General features: G+C 43.0%; 1 protein-coding gene and 2 long non-coding RNA genes across 4 annotated transcripts in view; 1 reads left to right on the forward strand and 2 right to left on the reverse strand.

The window, feature by feature from the left end:
• The window catches only part of LOC138763029 (guanine nucleotide-binding protein G(t) subunit alpha-1), a 78,980-nt gene that overhangs the window by 44,632 nt on the left and 11,952 nt on the right, over positions 1-22,396 (reverse strand). The gene's annotated exons all lie outside the window — the stretch shown is intronic.
• On the reverse strand, positions 294-17,458 carry LOC138763031 (uncharacterized). Of its 2 annotated transcripts, none has more exons than XR_011357289.1 (3): positions 17,316-17,458; positions 16,495-16,649; positions 294-450 (listed from the first exon to the last, which is right to left on the reverse strand). It is a non-coding gene; the product is annotated as an uncharacterized lncRNA (long non-coding RNA). The 2 variants fall into 2 exon arrangements; XR_011357290.1 differs by lacking the exon at positions 17,316-17,458 and adding an exon at positions 17,128-17,151.
• LOC138763030 (uncharacterized) overlaps positions 17,236-22,396 on the forward strand; it is a 35,695-nt gene continuing 30,534 nt past the window's right edge. The window contains exons 1-2 of the long non-coding RNA XR_011357288.1: positions 17,236-17,473; positions 18,595-18,837. This is a non-coding gene — a long non-coding RNA (uncharacterized lncRNA). The remainder of the gene's footprint in view (positions 17,474-18,594; positions 18,838-22,396) is intronic.

Genomic DNA, 22,396 nt, shown 5'->3' on the forward strand with positions numbered 1-22,396 from the left:
TACTCTGGCAATTATCCCTCCCGAGGAGGATTAGAAAGTTCACCTCGGAGGCGCCTCCTGCTCTCTCAGATGGCCTCCCAACAGTCATATACGGGTAGAATTTGTGGCTTTACATCGGGGTATTCTGGCCACCTGAAAGAGTCTATTGAAATCCGTGCTGCCCAATTGCACCCAATTAATCTATACCGCCCCCCCCCCCCCCCCCCCGCTGTACATTTTGGAAGGTGGAAGGAAACCAGAGCACACAGAGAAAAACCATGTTTTGGGTCTTTATTTCTATTTCTTTTCCTCTCTCTTTTTCTCTCTTTCCTTTTCTCTCTTTGTTGCTCTTTGCCTCTAATTCCTTATTGTGCACTCTCTTGCTCATTAAAGGAGGAAATGATTGGAACCTGATCTTGTCCACTGTGATGTTCTCCCATTATTCAGTTCATTTTATTTGTGAGACTGTTCCTGTAAGAGAACATATTTAGCAAAAAAAGCCTGCAGGTTCTGAAAAGTGACTGAGAACTAGCAGCAGACTTCAAAGTCAGCATGTTCCAAAAACTTGATACATGTTCAGAGTGAACAAGAATAGCCCTGGAGAAGTCAGGAGCAGAGACCATGTGACCAGCTTCTTGAAAAGACGGTACACATTTTATTAAGGAGGCCATTTTAAGGAAGCAGCACAAGAGTAAACAGCTCTTTGACCCCATTTGTGGGAATGAGGCGCCCACTTGGCATCATTGTGTGGTTATAGAAAACTGTCAGATTTCCTCCCTTTGCTTACAGAGGAATGAGACACCCCTTCATTTGACCCATGAAACAGGTTTTAAAGTTTCTGAAGAAATGCTGCACTCTACTTGAATGATCCATGATACGTGTTTTAAAGTTTTTGAAGAAATACTGCACTCTACTCGACTGACCGACAAAAAGAGTTTTAAATGCAGTAAAAGGTACCCATCTAAAAAGGACATTTTACTGAAGCACCTGGAATAAAGGTGTCATGAGTAATCAACATTCTGCTATATCTGGTCTGCAAGTCTCCCCCATCTTTAAGCCTGCATGTCTGACCTGTGTGTCGCATCCACTTAAAGCCTGGATGTCTCACCATTCTAAGGACTGTATGTCTCAACCATCTTAAAACCTGTGTGACGCACCATGTGTCCTCACTGAATTTCTGAAACTGAACTTTGGACAGCTTTCCGAGAATTGAGCCTTGGGCTGTAATGGCTTGGGGTATTCCACACACACTAATATATTTGCGCATGGTTAGAGTTTAAGTTAGATAATTGTACATAAATTTAGTTAAGTTAGATAAATTAGAGTAAGTATTATATAATTGGTTAATAATTAAAAATATTCTATTTAGTAGAATCCTAGCGAAGATTTTGCCTGCAATGGAGAGCAACGTGATTCCCCTGTAGTTTGAGCAGTCTGATTTCTCGCCTTTGTTTTTGTACAGGGTGATGATGGTGGCATCACGAAGATCCTGAGGCAGTTTACCTTGGTCCCAACAAAGCTTGAAAAACTCATGCAGTTTGGCATGCAGAGTTTTGCCGCCAGCCTTCCAGACTTCTGGGGGGATTCCATCCATACCTGCTGCTTTGCCACTTTTCAGTTGTTCGATTGCCTTATATGTCTCATCCAGGGTGGGAACCTCATCCAGCTCTAGCCTTAGGGGCTGTTGAGGGAGCTGGAGCAGGGCGGAATCTTGGACTGAGCGGTTGGTACTGAAAAGAGATTGGAAGTGTTCTGACCATCGGTTGAGGATGGAGATCTTGTCGCTGAGGAGGACTTTGCCGTCTGAGCTGCGCAGCGGGCTTTGGACTTGGGGTGAGGGGCCGTACACAGCCTTTAGAGCCTCGTAGAAACCCCTGAAGTCGCCAATGTCCGCGCTGAGCTGTGTTCGTTTGGCGAGGCTAGTCCACCACTCATTTTGGATCTCCCGGAGTTTGCGCTGAAGATGGCTGCATGCGCGACGGAAGGCTTGTTTCTTCTCTGGACAGGACGGCTTTGTAAGGTGAGCCTGGTGGGCAGCTCGCTTCTTTGCCAGCAGCTCCTGGATAATACCTAGTGTCGCTGAGAATATTCTCCCAGAATCACAGTGCGGCTTTCGCGCTAACAGAGGAACCACTGACATGGTCTTTGCCCTCAGACAGCTCCAAGAAAAGTGTAGAGAACAAAACAAAGGACTCTACATCACCTTTGTTGACCTCACCAAAGCCTTCGACACCGTGAGCAGGAAAGGGCTTTGGCAAATACTAGAGCGCATCGGATGTCCCCCAAAGTTCCTCAACATGATTATCCAACTGCACGAAAACCAACAAGGTCGGGTCAGATACAGCAATGAGCTCTCTGAACCCTTCTCCATTAACAATGGCGTGAAGCAAGGCTGTGTTCTCGCACCAACCCTCTTTTCAATCTTCTTCAGCATGATGCTGAACCAAGCCATGAAAGACCCCAACAATGAAGACGCTGTTTACATCCGGTACCGCACGGATGGCAGTCTCTTCAATCTGAGGCGCCTGCAAGCTCACACCAAGACACAAGAGAAACTTGTCCGTGAACTACTCTTTGCAGATGATGCCGCTTTAGTTGCCCATTCAGAGCCAGCTCTTCAGCGCTTGACGTCCTGCTTTGCGGAAACTGCCAAAATGTTTGGCCTGGAAGTCAGCCTGAAGAAAACTGAGGTCCTCCATCAGCCAGCTCCCCACCATGACTACCAGCCCCCCCACATCTCCATCGGGCACACAAAACTCAAAACGGTCAACCAGTTTACCTATCTCGGCTGCACCATTTCATCAGATGCAAGGATCGACAATGAGATAGACAACAGACTCGCCAAGGCAAATAGCGCCTTTGGAAGACTACACAAAAGAGTCTGGAAAAACAACCAACTGAAAAACCTCACAAAGATAAGCGTATACAGAGCCGTTGTCATACCCACACTCCTGTTCGGCTCCGAATCATGGGTCCTCTACCGGCACCACCTACGGCTCCTAGAACGCTTCCACCAGCGTTGTCTCCGCTCCATCCTCAACATCCATTGGAGCGCTCACACCCCTAACGTCGAGGTACTCGAGATGGCAGAGGTCGACAGCATCGAGTCCACGCTGCTGAAGATCCAGCTGCGCTGGATGGGTCACGTCTCCAGAATGGAGGACCATCGCCTTCCCAAGATCGTGTTATATGGCGAGCTCTCCACTGGCCACCGTGACAGAGGTGCACCAAAGAAAAGGTACAAGGACTGCCTAAAGAAATCTCTTGGTGCCTGCCACATTGACCACCGCCAGTGGGCTGATAACGCCTCAAACCGTGCATCTTGGCGCCTCACAGTTTGGCGGGCAGCAGCCTCCTTTGAAGAAGACCGCAGAGCCCACCTCACTGACAAAAGGCAAAGGAGGAAAAACCCAACACCCAACCCCAACCAACCAATTTTCCCTTGCAACCGCTGCAATCGTGTCTGCCTGTCCCGCATCGGACTGGTCAGCCACAAACGAGCCTGCAGCTGACGTGGACTTTTTACCCCCTCCATAAATCTTCGTCCGCGAAGCCAAGCCAAAGAAAAAAAAAAAAAAAAATTAAAAATATTAAATATAATAGTGTCTGGGATAATTTATATCGCTGCTGTCATGTACGTATCACCCACACTTACTGTCAAACCAAGCACATGGCAACTGAGTTTCCTATTAGATGAATGAGGTAACCACATCGTGGCAATCAAGAAGATGGAGCTTGTGGCAATGGCCCTAGCCCACTATCTTTGGGATAAATTGCATCCAGAATTTCCCCACAATGCACAGTCAGAGATCTTCAAGCCCCCTCTAGCAGTTGGAGGAATTCCAACAAAATTCTCAGGAAAATTCCCCAAAATAATTTTTCAAGTATTTGCATGCTCTCTTGGCACACCTTCAGATAAATCTCTCTGCAGCCAAGAGGTAGCAGATCTCTGGGACAAAGTTGGAGGCAGCTGTAAGTATTAGGTTCTTTTCCTTAATGGTGACCAAAGTAGTTGTGTGGGCTTCCTTGCTCTGTAATCTTCCGTCTTGAATAATTAAAGGGATCTTGAATCTTGTTAAAAATTGGTCTGCCCTCTTTGTGACCACCGTTCATTCGTTAGGACAAAGTCATTCAGTTACACCCTGAAATTATAAATAAGTTCTTTGTCTTCACTGTTCAGAATGGTAAAGACTGCCAGTGTAGGTTTCCCTGGTGAGGTACTTCAAAAGGAGGAGGGAGTATAATGGGAAAGATTACAGTGTTTAAAAGGCCCTTAGACAGGTAGATGGATAGGTAAGGTTTATGGGTTCTGTTGACTTTTTGGTTACATTTGATGAAACATTTAGTCACATTTTCATATGATGTAACCTGATCCTTTCCAACATTTTATTTGTGTGAGTGTTGAGGAGCGGAATTAACCACAAAATTATTGTTAACCACTGAAACGTGGTAGTCCAGCTTTTCTTTTCCTTTTTGTTTTGTTTCTTAGGGGGATATTTTTGTAATAAAATTTGATTCTCTCTTCATGTTTGGCCTTTAAGAGATTGGGAGGCTCAGTTTACACATGTTGCTTGATGTCTGTATTTGTTTATGTTAACCGTTGTTAATGTAATCCCGATCTCTTTGTATCATTCTTATGAAGTTCCAGATTAATAAATATAAAAAGATTGAAAAAGAAAGGAAAGGTTTAAGGGGATATGGGTTAAAAGCAGGCAAATGTGGACGAGATCAGATGGGCACCTTGGCCAACATGGATGAGATCATTTGAAGGGTGGCCACCCTTTTCAATTCCCCACCCTAATCCCTTGCTGACATGTTTGACCATGGTCTCATGCACTGCCGGACTGAGACCACCTGCAAACTGGAGGAACAGCACCCCATCTTCCGTCTGGGCACCATCCAACCGGATACCATTAACATCAACTTTTCCATTAAAACCTCCCTCCCCATCTCCTTTTTTCTCTCTCTCCTCCCCTTTGTCTCCTTTCACAGAGCCAAAATCAATTATCACCTTTTCCTCTTTGTGGTGACTGCTGTATTCCTGATTACCTGTACCTTTGGCCCCTCCCTCTTTGACCTTGTATAAAGCGTTTAATACCTTGACCCTTCCCCACACAGTGCAGGACGAGGTCCCTGTCCATTGTGAATAAAAGCCTGTAGATCAGAGACTCAGTCTCACCCTCTCAAGTTATTTACTGTGTGCCAATCTTATCTCATCCAATTATATTCCTAAGACCCTTTTGTCTCAGGGTCTGTACTCCTCCCCCTCACATACTTCCCTCTTTCTTTCCCCAGCCTTTAATTCAGATGCCTGTTTTTTTTTCCCTCACTCATATCTTGAGGAAGGACTCAGGCTTGAAACATCAGTAATACATATTTACTGCCTATGTACGTTGTGAGACCAGCCAAGTTCCTCCAGCATCTCTGTGTTTTGAATTCAGCTGTAAGGTCTGTTTCTGTGCTATATAACTACGACCATGGCTCTATAAAAAGGTAGCTTGTGTCAAATGTTGGTTATTTTATAACCTCTAGTCTAAATCAGACCTTTATTCTGAAAATAATTAACTTCGAACTGAACATTTCCTTATGTAGTGCCCTCTTCTTGTCAGAACAATAAAACAATTTAGATGTTATTGAAACTAAATCTAATTATGCTTTGAGAATTTGGTCTGTGACACAGATGGATTGTACTGATTCAGTAATTACAGAGTTGACTAGATATTTACATTGATCCTGTTAAAGGCCATGGCGAGGATGAGTGACATGGTGTGGAAGGCACATACAACAAGATGCTTCGGATAGTACTTCGACACAGTTGGAATTTCGCACAATTGGTGATTTTGCATGTCAAAAATCAGCTCCTTTGTTGGGGCTTGCTGTTAAATAATCGTGGTTGTGTAAATTGTTCTCCGCTTGGACCACTTCCAGATGTGCATGCAAGAGCGAGACACATTTACAAGCAATTGAAGGAAGAGGTTAACTTCACGTAGAGGTACCCGGCATACTTCATACCTTAAACGTCCCATGTGTGTTGCCTGAATAATAAATGCTACATTCATTTCTGCTACAAAAAAAAGGTCTGTGATAAATGAATGTGTTAGACTTTATCCTATAATAAGCTTTATATATAAAAGCTTTACTTGAAAGGATGGTCTACAGAGATTCAATAGTATCTCTGAAATGAGGAGAAACCTTTGTCTGGGCTATGGAGCCAAACCTAAGGTACAGGAGGTGGTGACAGTGTTCGCTCTTTTGTGTGAACACTGTTGAATAGTCCATTCTTTCACTCCATGACCTTTATACCTTTGTCTATCATCCATCCATTATAACAAACAATTGGCCTCGCACCATTTGGCGTAGCTGGAAGGGACACACTTCTCTCACACTCTGTCTGAGGAAATGTTTCTCAACTTCCCTCCCAAAAGTCTGGCTCTAATTTTCATTCTGTGCAGACTTGTCATAGAAGCTGCAGCCGGTAAAAATAACTTTCTCTCCCCATCCTATCAGTTATCCTTGGAATGTTTAAATTGTGATTCAATCTCCTTTAATCTAGGTTTGAGATAATACACACTGGGCTGTGTAATCTCTCTGCAATTGACCATTGCAGTCTATCACTCTTCTTAAGCTATGGAAAGAACTGAATCCATTGGCCCTTCCAATGCTCCGCAGTAGAGATGGTAGGCCAAATGGCTGTGCCTGGCTGCAAGGTTCTCTGGGTCTGAAATTCATCTTCAGTTGATATTTGCATTGCCGTGTGTTGTACTTTTTGCCCTCTGAATTTGCTTCCACTTTTATTGGTAGTGAAATTTGGAAATGGGTGCACATGATCAAGGATGAGTGCCTGCATGCTAGAAATGCCCCCCTCTATTACTCTGGAAGAGGAGATTCAGGGCTCCACTCAGAACATAGAAATCGACAGTACAGTGCAGGACCTTCGGCCCACACAGTTGTGAGTGGGGAAGTGCAAATGGATCTGGGTGTACTTGTTCACCGGTCACTGAAGGCTAGCATGCAGGTTCAGAAAGCTGTGAAGAAGGCAAATGGAATGTTGGCTTTCATAAAGAGGGGATTGGAGTATAGGAACAGAGACGCCCTTCTGCAGTTGTACAGGGCCCTGGTGAGACCCCACCTGGAGTATTGCGTCCAGCTCTGGTCTCCAAACTTGAGGAAGGACATACTAGCTATAGAGGGTGTGCAGCGCAGATTTACAAGGTTAGTTCCAGGGATGGCAGGGTTGTCATATGCAGCAAGGCTAGAAAAACTGGACTTGTATCCATTGGAGTTTAGAAGGATGAGGGGGGACATGATTGAGGTATACAAAATCATCAGGGGGATAGACAAGGTGAAGTTTGATTACTTGTTCCCAATGATGGGGGAGACGAGGACTAGAGGGCATAGTTTAAGAATACAGGGTAGGCCCTTTAGGACGGAGATGAGAAAGCATTTATTTACCCAGAGAAGTGTGAATCTGTGGAATGCTCTGCCACAGAGGGTGGTAGAGGCGGATTCGCTGACTATGTTCAAAAGAGAGTTAGATAAGACTCTTGTGGGTAACGGAGTTAAGGGTTATGGGGATAAGGCTGGAAAGGGGTACTGATGGTAATGATCAGCCATGATCTAAAATGGCGGTGCTGGCCCGACGGGCCAAATGGCCTACTCCAGCTCCTATTGTCTATTGTCTATTGTCTATTGTCGACCTAGTACCCGACTCTAACAACTGCCTTGAATTTCCCGAATGTGCAACCCTCCATTTTTCTCAGTTCCATCTAACCAGCTAATACGTAGTATTAAAAGAACCCATTGTACCTATGTGCCTCCACCATGGAGGCCAGCAAGTGGATTCCAAGCACCCACCACCCCCTGTATGATAAATCTACCTCTTATTTCCCCCCCCCCCACCCCGCCACCTACTTACTCCCTTGCATTTTAAAACTATGCCCCCTGGTGTTAGCCATTTCAGCCCTGGGTAAAAGCCGCTGGCCGTCCACACGATCGATGGCTCTCATCAACTTGTGCCCCTCTACTGGGTCACCCATCATCCAACGAGAAAAGACTAACATTGCCACAAATGGGTCAGAACTTAGGTGGAGCCTACTATGTGATGAATAGGCACACGCTCTGGGTCATGGTTGAAGGTGTGTTTAATTATAACAACAATTAATGCTAGTTGGAGCTCAGTTATTAACTCTCTCTCACCTCTGGGTCAGTATGACGAGGAGTCTGAACATATAAACTCAGCAGCTACTTTATAACTGAGGGCGTGCTGCACTACTAAAAGTACCAACTTTTGGATGAGAAAATAAATTGCTCAGGTTGAACTGGAAATCCTTTCCAGGCTGTAATAAACATACAGTAAAACCCACGGATCCAGCACCTATGGGGATTGGAGATGCCGGATAAGTGAATTTTATGGTTGCTTGAGATAGCGCGTTCCTTGATTGATGGACTAACCACCAATTTTAAACCTTCCTATTTTTAAAAATCTTTGCAATTTTTTTTGCCAGTTGCTTGAATTCTGGATAATGGGAATGTTACTGTATTGGCCTTCAGTGTAATTTCATCTTTTTAAAAAAAAAATTCGATCACTTTTGATGAATTCTCTCTTCTAAAAAGCAGCAAGTGTTTCAGGAGAACTGGTGATTAGATCTGTAATTAAATATTGTGGTATCTCTTCCATTTGATACCTTTATAACTTGTGGCTATTTCTGTCACAGCTTCACAGTGGGTTACACCCAACACACTAAAGCTTTGTATCCTGGACAATAACTCCACTGTAGTCTGTGTTGGTTTCCTCACTCCTTCTCTCTGCCACTTTGCGGCCAAGTGGTCCAATGCTCATCCTTTCTTTGGAGAATGTCATTACTATTCACTATCAACTCTGGGTGGATCCTTTTACCATGGAGAAGGACAAGATTGATTACAGAGTTGAAAGGGTTAAATTCTGAGGACAAATATCACACATTGGATTAGTAGCTTTGCAAAAATAAGGAGTTCACTAATAGGCTGGTTTGCAATAGAAGTATGGATTCATAGAATCGTTGCAGTGGATGAAATGGCCATTCGACCCATTCAGATCCTGATGGAGCAGTTCATTCAGACCCAATTCTTTCCCAATGGTGGCAAGGCTACCAGCCACCATCACGTCAACCTTCTATAGGAGCTCTACCAAGAGCGTCCTGGCTGGCTGCATCACAGAGCAGTATGGTTGCCGCAGAGAAATAGATTGGAGATCAATCCGCAGGACCATAAGAGAGGGCAGAGAGGATTCCTCTCCCCTATCGACGTGATCTACTGGGATCATTGTCTGAAGATGGTACGCAAAATCGTCGAGGACTCCTTCTACCCTGGACACAGCATCTTTCAGCTGCTCCCATTGGGGAAGAGATCCAGGAGGATCAGAGCCAGCACCACCATGCTGAGGAACAGCTTCTTCCCACGGGCAGTGAGATGCTGAATGACCAAAGGAACAGCTCACACTAACCATCTGAGACTCTCATGTTCACAAAGCAATATTGATTTATTTGCCCTATCCTGCCTATGTATTGTTTGTCTGTATGTGTGTTATATCTGGTAGAGTGTCTACATGTTTTGCACTGAGGACAGGAGAACGCTGTTCTGTCAGGTTGTACTTGTACAATCAAATGACAATAAACTTGACTTGACAATAAATAGTATTTTTTCCTCAATGACCAGTCAAACATTATGTTCCCAGTTTTGATTAACTCTTTTTCCATCATCTTTACACGCAGTAAGTTTCGGTGTGTAAACATTTTCAGCATTTAAAAACACTTCCTCCTCAATTGCCCTCTGTATCTTTTGCCAGTCACTAAATTTAATACAGTGTCAGTAAGAACCAATGTCTTGTATCTATATAAAACTTTTCTTGCCCCTTTCAAGATGACCTGTGTTGCCTTACAGCCAATCGATACTTGGGCCTGATTAGTGAACAACGTACCTTCACTTGCCTGCCATCGCAGCAACCAAATCTTTAAATTTAAAAGCCAATCGACGGTAGCACAACAACCAACTTGCACACAGTAAGCTCTCATTGACGGCAATGTGACGATGACGAACAGATAACCTCATTTAATGATCGGAGGGAGGGTTAAATATTACCTGCAACAATGGAGGCAACTCCCTGCCTCTCCTTCTACAGATGCATCGCGCGATGCTGGGAGGGGAAGATGTTTCTGGTTTTGGAGTTGATGGACATTGCAGAGAATGATCCGCTGAATGTGAAGGCCTGGAGACATGGAAGGTGGGGACCAGGGGAATGCTACCTTTCTTTCATTCCACAGGAGAGATGGGTGAAAGCAGAGGTACAGCAAATGGAGAGATGTTGTCAAGGGCCTTGCTGACAATGTCAGAAAGGAAACTAGAGTTTGGGAAGAAGGAAGACATTTCAGAGACACCATTGGGGAAAATATGACAGAAGCAGAGGAACTGGGAGAGTGAAACTATGTCCTTACAGGAGACAGATGGGATGAAGAGTGGTCGATATTACTCAAGAACGAGTGGGCTTGAAACGGTGTACCTCTCTTCAGAGATCCAGAATAGAAGATGAGGGTAAGGTAGAAATTGGCAGAAAAAGCATGAAGCTTTTGAGTTCTACACATGTACAGGAGGCAGCACCAGTTCTGGAGAAAGGATTGGGGGAGTGGGCCAGAATAGGACAGAAACAACTATTCCATTTATCCCACAGAAAGACAGTGTAGCTTGAGTCCATGTGACTGCCCCAATTGACATATGATCTGGAGAAATGAGCTGAGTTGAAGGGGAAGTTGTTCAATGTGGGAACAAGTTCAGCCAGGTGAATCAGTGTGGTGGCAGAGAGGAACTGGTTAGTCCTCTGCTCAGGGAAAAAATGAATGGTTCTGAGACCATCCTCACGAGGGATGGATAACCTTAAAGGATTGGCAAATGTGAGCCTGCTGGGATAAGAGAATTGGAAACGCTCAAAGTGCAGAGGGCATCAGAAATGTATGTAGGTGGGAAGAGGAGAAAAGTTGGAGCTAAGTTCAGAAGAAATAACTTTGGTAGAGCAAGAGCAGGTTTAAACAGGGCACTCTAGTTTGTAGATTTTGGATAGGCAACAGAACCCTTAAACGGTTCCCCCAAGCTAGACTCTCATAACTAAATGGGAGTGAAAATTTAGAATCAAGTTGTTAGATCAATGTTCAGCAAATGTCATAGGATCAGGAAACAAATGTCAGTCATGATCCGGTGGGCAGGTTGAACAAGTTCAAAAAATAAATGCTCTCCTCTTATTCCTTTGTAAACCTTGGGGTGGGGATGGGGCTATTAATTAACAATGCGATGCTTGTTTCAAATTTATCATCAGAACGGTTATAAAAATATTTTACCATAAGGGATCCCATTGTTATAGAAGATTCACGTGACCACATTGAGGTAGTAGACTCAGTTATGACAGAGGTCTTATTAGAAAGGCACTTCATTCAAAGAATAATTACAATCACTGTATTCCCTAACTGTGTAGAACCTGTTATCTGAACTTGAACTTATTAAGTATTAGCTGCAATTAATTATGTTATGGCAGTGGAAATAATGACACATCATCATTTTGTGAGCAAGTCTCAAGGAAACAGAAAGCAAAAAGAAAGATATTTAGTAGAGGCAAAGTGAGAGTTTTGCAGTAAAGTGGAATGACCAAATTCACAAAGCAGAATATCTCAGTGCTGAACCTCCGTTCATCGTAGCAGTTAGCGCCATGCTATTACCGTGCCAGCGGCCCAGGTTCCAATCTGGCACTGTCCAGAAGGAGTTAATATGTTTTCCTCATGTCTGCGTGGGTTTCCTCCAGGTGCTCTGGTTTCCTGGTACAGTTCAAAAACAGCACGGGGGTTGTAGGTTCATTGGGGTGTTTGGGTTACACGGGCTTGTGGGCCACAGGGGCCTGTTACCGCGCTGTATGTCTACATTTAAAAAAAAAATAATTTAAAGATTTGGTTGCTGCGATGGCAGGCAAGTGAAGGTACGTTGTTCACTAATCAGGCCCAAAAGAATCCTTGGTCATTGTAGGGTATGACAAGTAGGCATTGTGTTTCTAAGGTAGCTTGACAATGTGTGGCAGGCCTACACAGAGATCAGTTCTGTTTCATGGAAGGCTGTGGGTACATTGACAACAAACTGCAAAGCCAGTGGTGATTTAGCCCGTCGAATGGTTTGGTATCAAAGTCTAGAACAGAAAATTCTGCAAATACTCAGCAGGTCAGGCAGCATCTTTGGGGAGATAAACAGCTGAAATTTCATGTCTCTTTCCCCCCCCCCCCCCACCCCCACCCACCGAGTTTCTGAACCAAACAATTGACCGTGTTTCCCTCACACGGAGGTGGCCCAACCTGTTGAGTATTCCCAGCATTTTCTGTTTTGAGTTCTAACATCTACTTTTTTTTGGGGTGGTGAAGAATAAGGAGCAGTGGGTTGCAATGGGTCTTAATGTAGGGTTTTGACCCGGAATTGTTGACCATGCCTTTTCTCCTGCTGATGCTGCCCAACCTGCTGAGTTTCTCCAGCAGATTGCATTTTGTTCCAGATTCAAACCATCTGCAGCCTCTTGTGTGTCAGTGGTGTGGCTGTGTAATTTGTCTCATATTTTCTACTGCTATCAAGGATATTCTTCAGATATTTGGCCCATTGAGTCAATGTGAGTCCTCTCTCAAAGCAATCCCACGACTTCTTTCCCTGTAACCTATTCCCTCTCCACTGCTTCCTGACAATCAGTTCCTGTGGCCAATTAACCTATCAGCAAAAGAGATTGGGAATGCGGTGGGAAGCAAGGAGAGCCAGAAGAAAACATGCAATGCTGGAGAGAATCTGCCAAAAAGTATTGTTGGATCACCGGATCTTACTTCCCGTGGATGCTGCGTGACCTGATGAGTTCTTCCAGCATTTTCACTCGATTCCAGCATTTGCAGACTTTCTGGTTTAAATAGTATCAATATTGACCTCCGATTTCTGCTAACCTCCTCTGTGGTGTCTTTCCCTTTCCCTATCCCTCCATCTCCTTTCTTCCAGCTCCTGCCCCCTTCCCTTCCTTCTCCTACCAGACAGCTACCCTTCTTAGCCCTCTGCCCTCTCCCCATCACTCCTTGGCCTTCCTTCTCTTCTACCTTCCCACCTGTATCCACCTGATAGCCTGCGCTTCTCCCACTCCCCCTTCCTCCCTCCTTTCCTCTCTACCATCCTCTCCCCAGCCATTTTTTTCACCAATCACATTCTCAACAAAGGGCTCAAGCCTGAAATGTTTTCGTCCTTTTACTCCTGGTGGATACGGTGTGACACCTTTAAATGTAAAATTTAGACATACAGCACAGCAACAGGCCCTTTCGGCCCACAAATGCATGCTGCCAAATTTACACCCAATTAATCTACACCCCTGGTACGTTTTTAACGGTGGGAGGAAATTGGACTCTCCCGGGGGAAAACCCATGCCGACACGGGGAGAATGAACAAACAGCCAGCACGGGATTTGAACCCTGGTCCCGATTGCTGGCGCTGCAAAGGCGTTGCACTAATCGCTATGCCAACCGTGCCTTTGTTACTGTTTCCAATGGTTTTTTTTTGTTTTTATTTTTATATTTCCAGCATTATATTTTATTTTCTGGATATTTTAAGGTAATTGATGAAATGATTAAAGGGGAATTGAGAGGATGAGGGAGAGAAACTCATGCCACAAATATAAAGAAATTGGATGTGCAATGAAAAGCAGGAAATTTATATTTTTCTAATGCAATGGAACAAGAGCAGTGATATGGGATTAGATTGAAAAATTTAATCTCATCTGGTATTGACACTGGGATGAATAGATTCCTTTTGTGCTCTAAGTTCCCATGATTCAATCACATTAAAATGGTTGAGGTTCTCCATATAATTTCCTGCCTTCTGTTGAAGTATGTCAACCAAGAAGAAAAAGCTGTTACTACGTAGTTATTTCCACCTTCGAGGATATCTGGAAGAGTTGCAGGCCGTAGCTGTGTGAATATCCTACTGCTTCACTTCATTGGAAGAGATTACTTGCGACATTTGGATATAATTGGCGCTTTTCTTGGAAAGCTGTGGGAGGTAGACTGCAAATGCAATAAATGTGGAGCATATTGATGAGGTTATTTAACAGGGGGGAAAAAAAATTAGTCCCTTCAAATATTTGCATTGAGACTCTGTTGAAGGCTGCCAAGCTCTCTAATTGCACAGTAATTACTGTTTTAATGACATGATTGGTCTTTGTTGAAGATTCCTACCTGAACAGAAAGGCAAATTAGAATAAGGATTCACTCTGTTTGAAAAAAAGTGATTAAAAAAAAAACATCTCAGTGGCAACGCGGGCCATAGAGATAGAAGGTGTATTGAAAATCCAGAAATGCTGGAGAAACTCAGCTGGTCTCACAGGAAGTAAAAATGTATTACCGACGTTTCAGGCCCGAGCCTTTCCTCAAGGTATGAGTGAAAAAGAAAAGCAGGTGTCTGAGTTAAAGACTGGGGAAAGAAAGGGGGACCTCTCCACTTTCTGTTAGAACTCCTCCCACTCCCATCTTCTCCCGTCTGTCTCCTTTCCCTGGTTCTCTTTCCCTCTCCCCCTTCTCCCCTCTGCCTCCTTTCACAGAGGCCAAAATCAACTCTCACCTTTCCTCTTATCATATCCAATCAACACCTTTCTTCCACAATGCAAAAGAGGGTTTTTTTTGGGTCTGAGATTAAGCTTAAGCTTAGTGCTGGCCATTGGAGATGAGAAATTTGTCGATTCTTACACTTTATAAGAATGACCAGAACAAAGTAAATAAGCAATACATTTTCTGGAGCGAAACACGAAAGTCTGCATGTGCTGTTTTTCCAGCATTTGTGTGTTTTGACTACAATTATAGTGCCAGCAGACTCTTGTGTTTCACTCTAGAAAGTGTATTGCTTACTTACTTAGATTTATCTACAAATTTCTCCTTTCCAATGGCAGCACTAAACCTAAGCTAATCTCAGACAAAATCTTCACTCTTGCACAATGTGGTTGGACACATCAACAAGAAGGCACTGTAGTTAATCACTGGCATTTCCAACAGCACTGTCCAACTTCACAGTCTTTCCCACCCAGAAGGGCGAGGCCGATAGACGCACTGGAACACCAGGTCCTCCTGTTAATCAAACAGTAGCATCGCTCGCCCTCCATCACCACTGCTTTGAGATCTTGGAAAACTCTCCACAACCTGTGACTGTGGTGGTTCAAGAAGCAGCTCACCACCACCTACTTGAGGGCATTAAGGAATGATCAACAAATGTCTGGCAGGCCACTGACCCTCCCCACATTCTATTAATGAATACAGATTTGTTCCTTCCGAATAATCCACCATCCCCCCCCCCCATTGTAAACAAAGGCAGTAGCCCACATTTATCCACCAAAGATTAACATCTTTGTCCTTAATAATGTATGATCTAGCAGTTCATGCTGAGGAAGGTATCCCTGGAGAGTTGTGAATTGCCTGAGTTTGTTGGATAATTTTACTCACCTCAGCAGGCAATAGTCGACAAATCAGTCACTTCCTTCCAGCTACCTCATATCTGTTAGTTGACCATTAAATTTACTAAGGACTGCTGGGCCCTGATAATGAGCAATGGAAGGATCTTTCTAATGAGAATGAGTCCTGTCATGCCAAGACTAAGCTGATATCGTAACTTATTTCTAGATCGCTTTAAAATGTAAACGTAACACAGTAAGACCCCTGCAATCCGGAATTCAAAAAACCAGCAAAAAAAAATATGGAGGAAATAAATATATAAATAAATGGAATGAAATAAATAAGAATAAATTTAAAAATGTAATTGGAAAAGTGAAATAACACGAAAATTTTGGGTGAAGATGGGTGCGAATGTTCAGTCAGAGGAGTGCCTTGGTTGTGATTTGCTCATAGCAGCTGATTGAATAAAGTTGAGTTTGAATAAAATGGCGTTGCCCAGGATGAAGGGCTGGTTGATACTGTTCACTGTTGAGGTGACTCTTTTAAAGTGTCCCCTTATCCCTGCTTAGTAAGAGTCTTCATCTTTATTAGTATATTATAAAGAATATTAATTAGGTTTTATCTGTAGAGTTGGGAGGGGTTTATTATGACAGTGGCGTGGTTAGCGTAGGGTTAATGCTGTTACAGTGCCACTGACCGGGGTTCGAATTTATATTTAAATTTTGTAAGTTACAGGAATTATCTGATTGAAGTGAACTTTACATAATTAAGGACTGCAATACTGATTTTTTTGTTTCAAATTACTTTACATTTTGCACTGTCTTTTGTCTTTTAAACTGTTTATGCTGGTGTATTATTCACAGGCACCGTAAGAGTGAGTCTCAAGCAACCAGAAAATTAACATATCTGGCATGAACCAATCCCTGTAGGTGCAGGATTCCTAGGGTTTTACTGTAGTTTCTTTGTCTTACTTTCCTTTCTTTACTATCTCCTCTCTTTCTCTCTAAGTTTTCTTTCTTTCTTCACTTCTCTTTTAAACTTGTCATAAACTCACCATCGACTCTTTCATTTATCTGTGCTCTTTTCTACCCTTGAATCTCATTGGTTGAGGAGGTGGGCTGTAGTTCCATCATTCATCCAGGCCTTTGATTGGCATGCTGGCCTCAACTTGATCTCACTAGCTTGCTCCTCCAAATGTTTTGTGGTGTCCTATGCAGGATGATAAATAGATTGACATCTTATTTATCTTTGGATCACCTTTGTATTTCATCCGCCATTAAACTGGATCTCTTCTAGACACCAGGTTTAGAGCAAGATTGGGTAAAATGGGAACATACTGAAGTTCACTGCCATTTTGAATTTGTAAATCTTTGAAGATGTTTCCTGACCGTGGCTAATGCCTTGGATTGACAGTTTTCCCGGAGGGAATGTGAAATATTTTACATTGTAAGTTATTAGAGAAACAAGTTAATTAGCAAAGGGTAAGAACAGAGAGAGAAAAGCTGAAGAAAATAATCGAATTGCGACTTAAGCCTAGGATTTTGTTCTTCCTTAAATTCAAGATAGATGTGTCTGTTTTAAGGGGATGAGGTATCTAATCTTAAGGGGTCAGGATCTCTGTTCAGTAACCTATACATCAAACTGAACACAGCAGAAACAATCTTTTAAAGTGCGGACACTCCCTTACTCAAAGTGATCCTCAAGATTAGTGTACTTCAAAGAGAATAAAGGTTGCTAGGTAACCTCTGCATTAATTAGCTGACACTTGTGTACAAAATGATGGGGGTCAGGCAAATGTTGTCCTTGGTACATTTGAAATTAGGTCAGATAAGATCCAGTTCATAAAATGCTTTCAAATGGTCTCTAATTACAAACCATTTTTGTACAGCTCAGTAGATCATCTCTTGCTGGAATATTGTCTGCTTGGTAATTGTATCAGGTGCTGACGAGTCTTGTGAGAACCATGTTATGTCATTGCCTGTTCAAAACGTAACGATCTTCCAGCACCCAGCACTTTGTGCATCTTGGGCAAGGTGAGTTGCGGCTGTGACTTAATTTGAAACTCAGCATCAAGGACCAATAGGAAATAAATAGTTTTATACATTTCAAGAGGTGACACATTTGTTGCTGAACATACTTTGAGTTGGTCATGTGTCTGTTCAGTAAGCAGTTTATTTTCTCTAACTCGTTCGATCACAGGATATAGATATCGTTGGTCAATTTTTATCCATTCTTAAAGTGCCTCTGAGCTGTGGAGACAGTTGAGAGTCAACCACATTGGTAGATCCGGAGTCATACAAAGGCCATGCCAGATAAGGGTGGCATGTTTGATTCCCTGAAGGATTCAGTGAACCAGATGGGATTTTACAACAATCCTATTGTTCTGCATTTGCTGTTTCTCAGGCAAGCGTTTTACGAAAGATCCAGATTGATTTAATTATTTGAATTTAAACTCCTCAGCTGCTATGGTTGGGTTCAATCTTGTCTCTCTGGATCAGTGGTTCAGAACTATGACTGTGAGCTCAGTTATTTAACCACTGGCTTACTGCATCCCATCGCTTGAGGACTTGCTGAACCTTGCTTTTGAGGGGAGATGCTGAATCCTCCCTTTTACATATGGGATTTGATAATTAGACAACACTGAGGGAGCATGTGTTTGTTAGGATGGAGAGGAGAGAGCAGGAGAAGAAAGTGGATGGAAAATTTGGAAATGTCAAAATGAGAAACTTTATGGATTCTAACATTTCAAAAATACAGTAGTAACAGTAAAATTAATGGGAGTCCAATATGCATGGAATTAAAAGAAATGAGAAATAGTATATTTTTAGTATTGGCTTCCCAATGCTCTCTGGATTTGGAAAATTCGAACTGGGAGACTGCATTCAATCAATTGTTTAAGAAAATAGCTGCCAGTTTAACAACCGGTAATATTATCAGGGTTAAATTAGGAGATGCGGAAATGTAATTTGCATTTGCTTCAGTTCAGAAGGTTCAAGTTGAATTCAGGTCTTTGCCATGATTTAAAAACCACTATTGGGTAGATATAGAGAAGCAGATTGTATCAGGGAGAGCATTGGAATAAGGCGGCCCAATCTTTCATTTTTAAGTGAAATCAGGAAGAGTATTTTTCACAAGGAACCTTCTTTCCCAACAGGGAGTGGAATGCTGGGCGATGGTACTTGCAAGACAGAGACTGACACGTTTCCATGAACAATGAGAATCAAAAGATATGGGGAGTTGAAATCACCTGTGATCTAGTGGAATGGCTGAAGATGTATGAAGACACATTGGTCACCCTCTCCAGCAATATTTTATCTTGGGATAGTCAACCTGCCTCGTTCCTGGATGCAGAATTAAACAATGAGACTAATATCCAGAGGATACTAACATGCAGAAGGTAACAGTGGGCACCAGTGTCACCTTAGCGGTTAGCACAACACTATTACAGCACCGGTGACATGGGTTTTAATCCTGCGCTGTCCGTAAGGAGTTTGTACATTCTCCCCATGAACGTGTGGGTTTCCTCTCATTTCATCCCACGTTCAAAAGATGTAAGGGATTGTAGGTTAATTGGGACAGTTGGGGGTTTTTGGCCAGTGCAGACTTGTGGGCCTGTTGTTGTAATGTAGCTCTCTTTAAAATAAAAGACAAGACCATTGATCCAAACACTACAGTGCGAATCTCACCAAGATAACTAGTGATTTTAATTCAAATAATTAAACCTGTGGGAAAAATAATTATCCTTGCCATTAGTGGTCATCAACTGCTAAGTTGTTGTTTAAAAACCTGTTTGGTCCTTCAGGGAAGGTAATCTGCAATTTGCATTTTTTTCAGTAATGTATGTGAGTCTGGACCCACTGACCTCTGGGAAAACTCGGAGCAGGCACTAAATGCCAGTGGTGCCCAAATGCCCTGTGAACGGTTACGTTAAAACATGCTCTGCTTTAGTTTTGCTGGACCTGTTCTATCTGGAGTCCATTCCACATGTTGTTTACTCCGTGTGCAGAAAATGTGGTGTTACCTGATTTTAATTTGCCTTGCACTCGTTTGAACTTGGTTTTTTTTCCTGTAATTTAATTTAAAGTAATAAAGTAATTTCCTTTTTTTGATACCCTTAGATATTTAGTGTGCTTGTTCAAGATAAGTTTCAAACTCTTTAGTCGGTACTGTGATTCAGTGAAAGGAGACCATTTGGGCTATTACATTGTTCAGGTTAAAAAATAAATTAATGATGCATTTTAAATTAAATTGGTCGTACAGCACGTTAACAGGACTTCCAGCCCATGAGCCTGTGCTGCCCAAGTACACCAATCAACCTACAACCCCTGTATATGTTTTGAAGGGTGGGAGGAAAGCAGGAAACTCATGCAGACACGGGGAGAACATATAAACTTCTTAAAGACAGCGCCGGATTCGGACCCAGGTTGCTGGCGCTGCAATTTTCCCTAAATCTACTCTCATCTGGACAGAAGGATTTCAGACTTGTCCTCTGAATCCTTGCAAGTGACACCTAACTCTTTTTAAGGTATGCTCAGCTGCTTTGATCGGCAATGTGGTAGATCTTTTATGACTTCGATGCTCATTATTAAATGCACATTAAGTGTTCTTAGTTCATCAAGTGTAATGAAGTAGGCCACAGAGTGGCAACAGCCTCCATTCTAAAGCTCAGAAGATCACTGTAGGTGCTAAAGGAAACTTAGTTGTAAAGCAAAAATTGTCCAAGATCTATGGACAAGTAGGTTTGTTTGCTCTAAACTAAAAGGTTAGTATTAAGCCTATGGCCTGATTAGTTTGGACTCTGACAATAGACCTTGGGATCTTTCAACCTCCGACAGGGTGTCTGCCAAAAACATTATCACCTTCCCTTTCTCCTTGCAGATGCTGACTAACCCTGCCATGGGTTCCAGCATTTGTCTTTTTACGTTGTCACCCCGTTCCCTCAGAAATGATTACCGGCAGAGCAGCTGTTTCCTGGCTCCCAAATCAGGGTGTATTCCCAAGCCAGGAATAGTGGGAAGGATCCAGTTTCTTATCTTTGGCAGGTGTTGACAATTTGGGCAGCTCCAGTTTAGAAAGAAAACATGAGGGGCTTCTCATGTTTCCTGGCCTGCCTTTGAATGTTCCTGGCAAGTCAAATGCTTTCCAAGGAAGTCCTAATGATGGTAGAAAAAAAAATTCCCCCAGAGTTATTTGTTCTGATATCCTCACAAGGCCATCGTTAATAAAGAACAAGGTTTACTTTTCTCACTTGTTCACCTTGTGTCAGCATTAACTCCCCAGAAGTGGAATGAGCAAGGGACTCACAATTCTACCACATCTTTCATAGATTCAAGACATCCTAAACTTCCTCACTACCTATAAATTATGTTTGAAATGAAGCCAATGTTGTTAGGTAGGAATCATGGCTGCCATGTGTGTGCATGAGAAACTCTTGCAAAAAGTACGCTGTAATCAGAAAATGATCACTTCTTGCTCATCTCATTGGGTTACTTTTATTCACCCAGCATGAATAAAAGCTCACGACTGGAGGGAGAGCAAACACTTTTATTAGCTCATAACTAAGGGCAGGGTTCAACAGTCGTCTTCAGAAGGGTTCTGGGTTTAAAATAATTGGCAGGTTTCTAGGTTGTTCAACCACCTCACCGCCTGAGGGAAGAAGCTCTTTCCCAGCCTGGCTGTCCTATGCTCCTGTACCTCTTAAAGGTAGTGCCTTCCTTGAAGGTATTGTTTCAAACATACTGTGGGCTGGATGGTAGGTGTCCTCAATGATACCCTGAGCCCTCTTTAAGCACTGCTCCCTGCAGATAGCATCGAGAGTGAGAAGGGAGACCTGTGATCTTCTCGGTAGTTTTAATCACCCTCTGTACTGACCTCTAATCTGATGCTTTGCAGCTCCCATAACTCACCATGATGCAGCCAGCCAGGGCGCTCTCTAATGTGCTCTTATAGAATGTTGTTAGGATGGTGGCTTTGCCCTCCTCAACCTGCTTAGGAAGTGTAGCTGGTGTTGCGCCTGCCAGTTTACTGAGGAGGTGCTTAGGTCCAGGATAGATCATCCTTTTAATGGTCACCAAGGAACGTACATGTGGGCCGCACACTCTCTCTGCAATGCACCCATTTATATGCAGTGGGGAGTGGTCCTTCATCTTCCTGAGGTTCACGATTATCTCCTTTGTTTAGTCCACGTTGAGGTTTGGGTTTTTGCTCTTGCAGCACTAAACCAGCCTTCCACCCTCCTCTCTGTAATCTGGCTCATCAGTGTTGCCGATGTGGCCAACTACCGTTGCGTCATCCGCAAACTTGGTGATTCTGTTAGAGCTGAACTCGGCAGTACAGTTGTGAATTAGTAGCGTGAATAGTTTGGGTTCCCTGGGTGGGGCGGAGTAACCCACAACTTGCATGTTCTGAGATGAGAGAGGGTCCTACCCATCGAACCTCAGCTGTCATGAACAGACCATATCACTGTGAGAAGCATCAGTGCAGGATTATGCATTTGTCTCTGAAGAATTGCTGCCAAATTACAGGTTGTTGGACAAGTGGATATTTTCTTTGTAAATATTTCAATTACTATATGTGGAGAGTTAGACATTTTTGAAATGACAGACTAATCAATATACACTGGGCCAGCAGGGTCATTTGCAGACAAAAGCCCTTCTATTGTGAGCTCACTGATGTATCTTTACTGATATCAATATCCACAAAATCCAGTGATATTTTCATGCCCCAGTATGAGCTCTGAGTGACACCTCTAATTTAGTGCTAATTAGTGTCAAATTATAGGCTTTTTTTGTGCTGTTCATTCTCCTGTATAAATTAACCTGTCCAAAAATAATCATTTTAAAAGATCCTTATACCAGGCAGAAAGTGGAGGTTTTCATTTCGAGTTGGTCTGAATTTGACCCCGTGTGCTAACGCAGTGTGTCATCAGTACCAGGAATGTTCCTTTCTGGGTTTTT

The sequence above is a fragment of the Narcine bancroftii genome, chromosome 5 (assembly GCF_036971445.1).
Source record: "Narcine bancroftii isolate sNarBan1 chromosome 5, sNarBan1.hap1, whole genome shotgun sequence".
In the NCBI taxonomy this organism is placed as follows: domain Eukaryota; kingdom Metazoa; phylum Chordata; class Chondrichthyes; order Torpediniformes; family Narcinidae; genus Narcine; species Narcine bancroftii.